We start from the raw sequence: 9,475 nt of genomic DNA, 5'->3' as shown, positions 1-9,475 counted from the left end.
CACCACCATCGCCAGACCATAGCAACACGACGGCTGGAGGAAGAGTGCCTCATCTTCCTCCTAGGAACCTTCCAACCACAAGGGATGAACTCAGATTTCTCCAGTTTCCTCATTTCCCCTCTCCCCACCTTGTCTCAGTCCCAACCCTCAAACTCAGCACCGCATTCCTAACCTGCAATCTTCTTCCTGACCTCTCCGCCCCCACCCCCACTCCGGCCTATCACCCTCACCTTATTACCCTCACCTTAACCTCCTTCCACCTATCGCATTTCCAACGCCCCTCCCCCAAGTCTCTCCTCCCTAACTTTTATCTTAGCCTGATTGGCACACTTTCATCATTCCTGAAGAAGGGCTCATGCCCAAAACGTCGATTCTCCTGCTCCTTGGATGCTACCTAACCTGCTCGCTTTTCCAGCAACACATTTTCAGCTCTTATCTCCAGCATCTGCAGTCCTCACTTTCTCCAAATTTATTGATGAATCTGATTAATATTCTTGGCAACCATTTCCCAACCATAGCTTAGTCTGACGCTGGCTGCTTGTTGAACATGTATTTTCAGCACCAGGCCATAGTCAGGGAAGGGAGAGGCAGACATTAGTAAGATTGGGTCAAGATTGGAGACTGGTGTTTGAGATAGGTGGTGGGAAACTGGAATATGAATTCAGATGGGTGAGGAGGAAACAAGAAATGTGGGAAATGGCTAGACTTGTACATCAGTCTGAAAGGGTTAATGCTGAGGAATGCTGGAAGCACTATAAACATGTCTTTCGGAATTGTGAGAAAAGCAACTTACAATGTCAAAGGAGTGAGACATAACGTATTGTCTTCCCTATAACAATGTCAACCATACGAATGCATTCTGTGACTAGTTGCTTATGTGCAGTAAATATATTTTATTAACTTCAAGAAACCTTTCAAACTAGACCAGAAAATAGTTTTCTTCTTCAAAACTAGACCAAACTAACCCTGTTACATCTTACATTTAAAGAGAATGATGTAGGATTCCCCATTCCTATATGATGGAGTAGTGTGGGATTCTACATTAGAGTAAAGAAGTAAAGAAGGCAGCAAGTTCTGCAGCATTGACGGCTAGCATGTCCATACAACTATTGGAAGGGTTGTTCGTGTGGATGGGGTGCAGAAATTGAAAGTGTTGTTTAGGGTGATATCAGAATAATGAGGGACATTCGATTCAAAACTATAATCACCAACAGGGGAGGTCAGAGGAGTGGGAGACAGGGGAGATCGGAGAATGATGAGGAAGTGTGGTGGGAAATGGTTGCTCAGAAATGTTAGGGAGGTGGGGTTAGTTTGTCCAATTGTGGAAACTGGAAATAGGTGAACTGGATTTGGCAGGATAATAAAATGACATATCATCCACATGTAGTTCTTTGCATAAAAAATAATTCACATCGCAATATTACTGGATACTTACACTACTGCCCACTTTCTTTCTTATCCATTCGTCCTCTTCTCCAACTGTAAGCATTCCTTTCTGCACTAACCAGAACTAACCCCAAGACATTTCCTGCCTGTCTCACAATCATTCCAAAACACTCTGCACTGCAACCAATATACATCCATAACCAAGCATTTCCCTGAATGAAAGTTCATAGACATCCTAACATCTCCCACCCTCCTCTGCCAATACTGAGTTCCACCACAGTGCTTCACTTTACAGCAATACAGATAAATTATTTTAAGCAGCTACATGAAATAATAAGGAAATCTTGTCATCCATATCCCAATTATATGGCATATTTCATACATAATTTAAACTATTTATATCAATTACATTTCTTTCAAATGAGCATTCACTTCATTTCAAAACATTGCAACATGTAAAAAAATGTGTGCATGATATGATAACAGCTTATAATCACATTAACTCAGATGACAAAGTTATCATAGTGTATTCTGTATTCATTTATCTTAAAGCTATCACAGATAAGATTCCATAAATTAGCCATATGTATATTATTAACGTGATATATTCTATAAAAAAACACAAGTAAAACAACAAATATTCCACTTATTTTGAAAAACACCACACTAATAAAAATTTAAAACCATATGCTTCCATGATTCAAATTTGACTCATGACACATCCCGTAACATATTTGCACAATACACTGTGTTTAGACCTCAAAACTCAGGAAAATCTGACTGATGGGTGAATTAAAATTCCAACCGTGGTAACATAAGGTAGTACACAACCACTTTCTCCAGAGAAATTAGATGTAGATAATAAATGCTGCCCCAGCCAACAGCACCCACATCTCAAATGAAATAAAACGTCTGAATGATAATACATAGAATAATGTAAACATATACTATATTGGTGTGATAATAGCTTCTCTGTATAAAGTTACAAAGTTTTAAAATAACCACACATTGCAAAAGACTTCACGTGAACTCTTTTAATAAACAGCACCATAGACCTAACTTATTTCTCTCCAAATAAAAAATGTACAAACAGCATAATACAACATGTCACAGAATAGCAATTTCAGGTCAATATATTTCCCTTCGGTCACAGCAACACTGGACTAAAAACATACCGTTAATCTCAAGCTTAGCCAGTCCTTTGTTAATGAATTATGTGTTCCACATAGATTAACCATACAAATATACTGCAAATGTATGTTTTATTTTTGTTTTTAAATATGTTTGCATTGTTAATGTATTAAGAACCGTGTTAGTTCTTTCTTTGTTTTACAGTCGGCTTGACCTTGAAAAACTCCACCCCAGCCATCTTCAGCCACCCTTGAGAGAAAGCTTCCTCATTTACCCACTCATGCGGAGCCAATAAGGTCAGTCCTTCTCTTTGAGAAGCACCATCATGCCCGGAAATTATATATTTATTGTGCAGTTTTAGAAGAATGTTGTTATCAGTCATATATTAACAGGATGAGTGTTTATGTAAAAAGGAATAATTACATTCATATTATCATTAAGATATTCAGATACAAGATCAGTTTAAGTTATTATGCACTTTGCCATTAATGTTCATTGGGAAATCTTATAATTTGTGCATTACAAATTTACAATATTTTGAAAGGAACTGATCTGTGAAAAAGCAATTTGAAGTCGACTCGTGGGTATATGATTGTCTTGTATTACATTATAGGAATATATTTATGAAAAAATAATGATTAAAAATAAGTTGAGAATGTTTATTGGAGAGGTTAACCCTCAAGGTGTTCATGAAGTGCCGATTAGGTAGTCCTAAATACAAGCTGTCATAATTTTACAATTTTGCAAAGAAAGCGTACATTATACGAAAACAAAAAAAATGCATATTTTCCACATTGAATCAGGCATTAAGGAATAATTTTAGATCAAATTGACAGTATATTAAAATAATTCTGCATTAACACTTTGTAATTCTAATAAATATCCAACTCTATACAGCCTGTCATTATCATTCTCATTTTTCACATCTGGTGTAGTTTATTTTGAAACTACTTTCAACATTCCTCCATTTCCAAACAATCTCCTTCCTGTATAGTTGCCACAAATAAACATTTTTCTCCTTGCAGTATTTGTTTCAAAAATTACACTTTCACTCCTCCACCCTCAAGAAATGTTAAGTCTGCATTTACTAATCGTGAGTTCATCCGCACAACTTCACCTGTATTGCATTTACTGCTAAACCTGCACCCACATCGAGAAGATAATAATGTAATATGAAAGCAACAGCCAGCTGAACTGGATGTAATAGACACAAAGGCAATTTTTTTTTGAGAGTGGTTGGAAATATGGACTGAAACAAACTCGTATGAAGATAGGAGAAAGTGAGGACTGCAGATGCTGGAGATCAGAGCTGAAAATGTGTTGCTGGAAAAGCGTAGCAGATCAGGCAGCATTCAAGGAGCAGGAGAATCGACTTTTCGGGCATGAGCCCTTCTTCTGATCTCCAGCATCTGCAGTTCTCACTTTCTCCTAGAAGATTTTAACCTACTGCGAATCCTCTTACAAGAATGCCTTCCTTGAAGAACCTCTCTTCCTCCCTCTACAGATTCCTGAAGAAGGGCTTATGCCTGAAACGTCGATTCTCCTGCTCCTTGGATGCTGCCTGACCTGCTGCGCTTTTCCAGCAACACATTTTCAGCTCGTATGAAGATAGTACAAGGCCAATTATTCATAACCTTACAATTTGGAAAATAAGTTCTGTAAAAACAAGTACAGCCATCCAATAACATTTATTTTTGCTGGATTGAAGGAAAAAAGAACTACTTTAAAGCAAACAGAAATATAACACCTTTCTGTGCAACTCTATTTGATTTAGCTTTACTTTATCTCTGGGCAAGTGACAGCTTTTGGGGCTGAATTTTCTCCATGCAGGTAGGAGGAAGAGTCAGAATTATGTTTAGTGTCAGAAATCACCTGTGGTCAGATCTTCACATGTGTGAGCTTGTATGAAGGCAAGCTCCCTTCCACTTGGCATTGACAAGAGCTGGAATGGAAGCAGACCAAATGAAATGGGACAAATGATTTCAACACCCCATGACAGCCATGATTGACACTGCTCTTAGCCTGAAGGAGAGATTGGCTGATTGTACCAAAATCTTGTGAAAAGTTTTGTGCATGTCACAAGACAACTAAAGACCCAGAACACAAGGTAGAGGCTTGTGGAGGAGGGAGGTTGGCAAGAGGAGCCTACAAAATTAAAATAAAAAGGATCAGGGTTATATTTCTGCTACCATCAGTAGTAGAAGCTGTACTATAAAATTCACAATGGCTCACAGTACTGTCACTACTAAAATTTGCAGCTCTTAATGGATAGGAACAGATAATATTAGCATAGAGGAAAGAGTGAACAGACAATGTTTCATTGTATGCCCACACACCTATACAAATATACAAATTAAGAGCAGGACTAGCATCATAGAAGAAAGAGAGGAGGCATTTGTACCAGTCATAAACTCCTGGTTGATCTGGTGATTATATGGGGCAATTTGATCGTGGGGTGGCAGGGGAGTACGTGGTTGTGGGACTCTCCATCCAGTCCAATTGTTAATTAGCAATTATAATAGTTTGTGTCATGATATGCTATGATAACACATGGAAAATCAAGCCCTACTATTCCAGAAGTTGTCACAAAAATTAAATCTTTTATAAGGAATACACAAAATCCCCAAACTATCTGATTTTCTGATTTGAAAGAAACCGTGGACCAGGTACTGGTACTTCACAAAAGGAAAGGCTATTTATTGGCATCATTAGATTCTAGTTACAGGTAAACAATTAAATTAAGTAAAACTCCATAAATTAACACACTCAACCCCCCACATACCCCTGCCTTATATCTCTCACATTCACTCACTGTCTCACACATACACACACACACCTTAAACGTGGGAGAAGTAAAGCACACAAAGGCAAAAGGAAAACAGTTCCACACTATTTGTTCACAATATCAGTTAAATTGGTTTTTGCTGAACTGGAGGTTTATCCTTGACCTTCCTTCTTCTGAATGCTTCCACTGATTTGCAAGAGGTCCAGGGTGGCTGTTTCACTTATCAACAGTCCCTGACTTATCTACTTCAATTTCTAATTTGACAGTATAATATTTGAGTATTGCTGAAAAAAAGATACAGACACTTTTCAGGACATTCTGATAGAATGTCAAGATAAAGGTGAGAATCATTTACCACAAAAGAGAAAGAGTTCTGGATGGTTGACAAGTTGACTCTGATTGATAGAGTCACTGTCATAGAAAATGTACCAGTTAATGCTAACTGACAGTTAACTCTCAAGTATAGAGGTTTGGTGTGTGAGCCAAAAGACGGGGAAAGATATTGCTGTAAACTAAGGGACTATGGAAGAAAATGGTTAAGGTTTTTTTTTAAATGAGTTGCTAGACTTCATTACGGTGTTGCCTTATTCAAACAGTAAGGAGACTACGAGGTTCATTGGTTCTGTGGGTCTGTGTTCTGGGCAGTTTGGCTCAGTGAACGATTCCAAAGGAACCAGAAGGGAGTTGAAGGAAAACAGCCCATCAACACCAGTAATGTGGAGTAGAGTCATAGTGTCATAGAGATGTACAGCATGGAAACAGACCCTTCAGTCCTACCCGTCCATGCCAACCAGATATCACAACCCAATCTAGTTCCACCTGCCAGCATCTGGCCCATATCCCTCCAAACCCTTCCTATTCATATACCCAACCAAATGCCTCTTAAATGCAATTGTACCAGCCTCCACCACTTCCTCTGGCAGCTCATTCCGTACTGGTACCACCCTCTGTGTGAAACAGTTGCCCTTAGGTCTCTTTTATATCTTTTCCCTCTCACACTAAACCTATACCCTCTAATTCTGGACTCCCCCACCCCAGGGAAAATAGTTTGTCCATTTACCCTATCCATGCCCCTCATAATTCTATAAACCTCGACTCATGGCAGATCAGTGCTTCTTGTGTTTTATGTTCCTTTCCCACTTGTAATTTTTGTGTCTGGTCTTTTCGTCGGTCTGTTTTGCAGATATGAGATCTTTTTAAAAAGTGATAGAGTTTAAGTTATAAGATGGCAATTTATGTTTCCTGTCATTGGTTACAACATCTGGTCGTAAGAAATAGTGATCCTCTTGTTAATGATAGAAACCTGGTCTCATAAGCTCTATCAGATTCTGAGGTAAAATTGTATAATTTGGCAGTTTAATCAAGTTTTCACACTTGCCAACTCCAGGAATAGTGGAGCTTCTTTTCAAGGGAGTTGTGACACAAGCCTAATTAATAAATAACAATAGCTATCTGATTGATGATTAATATATATCAATCAAACTTATGAACAGCTTTAAGGCCATCACTTTTGCAGCCTGTCTATTCAGATCACATTGGAAGGATAAGATGTCTCAAACTGTTGAGCAAGAGATGAAGCCAGCAGTTTCACATTGCTACTATATAGTAGCAAAACAAATGGTGCTTGCCAGTAATAAGATGCTGCCAAAAAGATGTTCTGCTTATGACACAAATGAGTAATGTGGTATAAGAATTTGAGTAACGGCTGTACCAAATACTAGCACATCAAATTAAATAGCATATCTCTCTGCTGCTTACCACAAGCAAGGTACAGACAGTACTGAAACAGTCTGAACATGTAGAACTCACAAGATGGTGTCCAACACTACAATTGATTCTGCAATTGAACAATGTTTGCCGGATTATCCTGAATGTTCAAAGAAATAGACTAACAAGCAGTTTAGGACTGTCAATTGGGTTCGCAGTGTGGTGCCCTTGCTGGAAGTTATATACATATTAATACACAGGACCCTGTTTCATGTGTTGAATATACAATATGCCTGTTTCAACTTAAGAAAATGGGTTACTACTGGTTCATTTCTGACCGGTCAACATATCTGAGTTAAAATTTAAACAAAGCCTGAAACCTAACTGTTAATCATTAGTAACTGACGTATTGTTCATGGCAATGCCTTTACCAATCAGAGTCCACTTGCTGACTAATCAGCTCTCCTCATACTGTATAAAAGTTGGATTTTCTCTTTAAATTGGTATTTTGTAAATTATTCAGATGAGTTCAAGATTAAAAGTTTTGACAAAATGTATCTTTTTCAATGCAATACTCAAAGTCTATATTGCCAAATGACTAATTTGTTAATAATTAACAAATAATTATGTTGTGAAGTTGAAGGTGTGTTCTGTACCTTTAAGAGGGAGTGAATGCTATTTTGTACTGAGAGCTTACAAGTACCTGTCATATGACTAGCTAACAGTCTCAGAGTCTACTTGAAAATTGAAAATATGTAACATTTGGCTGTGAAATAGAGACCTGTATCGTTTGTTGTCTTGACAACAACTCAAATTTAACCAATCAGTTTAAATTATGTCCCAGGATACTAAAATCTAATCAAGTTTAAATTTATTGTTTTGCCAACCTCCGAGCCAATGAAACAATCTGAAGTTGGGGGGATAAAAAAGGCAGGCATTTTGAAAATCAGAAGAGTGACAGAGTAACTGCCATTGAGACAGACTCAAAAACTCTCTATCAAAGGAACCTTTTCATATTAAAAATATTCACCATAAAAGAAGCAAGATGACCAAGGGAGATCTTTTGCCGGACGAAGAGAGACACTGACGATGACAGCCGCTGTATGGTGTGAAATTAAGTTGATGTAATTTTAATAAGTTTTTTTTTGGAACAGTATATTGTTATAGAGGTGGAGGTAGATAATAAGCAATTAAATGAAAGACGGGTTTAGAGTTTTGAATAGTTGTTGTTTAATGTTCACTTTTAGAGTTAAAACTTAAATTGATATTATTTTCTTTAAATAGTGGAATTGGGAAGTTCTCTGTCACTCGCATTTTAACAGACTATAAGGTGAGGTGAGCTTTTCTGGATGTTTGGTTTAATTAGCAGAAGGAGTTCATCCCCGTGTTGTAACAATTAATATTAGGCAGGCTCATTGGTGGCTGCAGATGCATGAAATGACAATAATAGACAATAGACAATAGGTGCAGGAGTAGGCCATTCTGCCTTCGAGCCTGCACCACCATTCAATATAATCATGGCTGATCATCCTTAATCAGTATCCTGTTCCTGCCTTATCTCCATACCCCTTGATTCCACTATCCTTGAGAGTTCTATCCAACTCTTTCTTAAATGAATCCAGAGACTTGGCCTCCACTGCCCTCTGGGGCAGAGCATTCCACACAGCCACCATTCTCTGGGTGAAGATGTTTCTCCTCATCTCTGTCCTAAATGGTCTACCCTGTATTTTTAAGCTGTGTCCTCTGGTTCGGGACTCACCCATCAGCGGAAACATGTTTCCTGCCTCCAAAGAGTCCAATCCTTTAATAATCTTATATGTCTCAATCAGATCCCCTCTCAGTCTTCTAAACTCAAAGGGTATACAAGCCCAGTCGCTCCGGTCTTTCAGCGTAATGTAGTCCCGCCATTCCAGGAATTGACCTCGTGAACCTACGCTGCACTCCCTCAATAGCCAGAATGTCTTTCCTCAAAGTTGGAGACCAGAACTGCACACAATACTCCAAGTGTGGTCTCACCAGTGCGCTGTACAGCTGCAGAAGAACCTCTTTGCTTCTATACTCAATCCCTCTTGTTATGAAGGCCAGCATGCTATTAGCCTTCTTCACTAGGCCAGCATGCTTACCTTCATTGACTGGTGTACAAGAACACCCAGATCTCTCTGTACTACCCCTTTACCTAAATTGATTCCATTTAGGTAATAATCTGCCTTCCTGTTCTTGCCACCAAAGTGGATAACCATACATTTATCCACATTAAACTGCATCTGCCATGCATCTGACCACTCATCTAACCTGTCCAGGTCACCCTGTAATCTCCAAACATGCTCATCACATTTCACCCTGCCACCCAGCTTAGTACCACCAGCAAATTTGAGAGAGAGGGAGAGAGAGCCGGAGAAAGTTGTGAGGGGGGGGGGAAGGTGTGAGGGAGAGGAGGGAAAGGTGTGAGGGAGAGGAGGGAAAGGT

The 9,475-nt window shown here is 38.8% G+C and overlaps 1 long non-coding RNA gene across 2 annotated transcripts in view; it reads right to left on the bottom strand.

Annotated features, from left to right (window-relative positions):
* LOC122559394 overlaps nucleotides 1–9,475 on the bottom strand; it is a 17,934-nt gene that overhangs the window by 1,818 nt on the left and 6,641 nt on the right. Inside the window, exon 2 of one of the 2 annotated variants that reach the window (XR_006314422.1) lies at nucleotides 4,318–4,328. The exons of the other annotated variant lie outside the window; for it this stretch is intronic. This is a non-coding gene — a long non-coding RNA (uncharacterized LOC122559394). The remainder of the gene's footprint in view (nucleotides 1–4,317; nucleotides 4,329–9,475) is intronic. 2 annotated transcript variants of the gene reach the window in all.

This window comes from Chiloscyllium plagiosum, chromosome 19, assembly GCF_004010195.1.
Source record: "Chiloscyllium plagiosum isolate BGI_BamShark_2017 chromosome 19, ASM401019v2, whole genome shotgun sequence".
NCBI classification, from domain to species: Eukaryota; Metazoa; Chordata; class Chondrichthyes; order Orectolobiformes; family Hemiscylliidae; genus Chiloscyllium; species Chiloscyllium plagiosum.
This window is presented reverse-complemented; position numbering and strand designations above follow the sequence as displayed.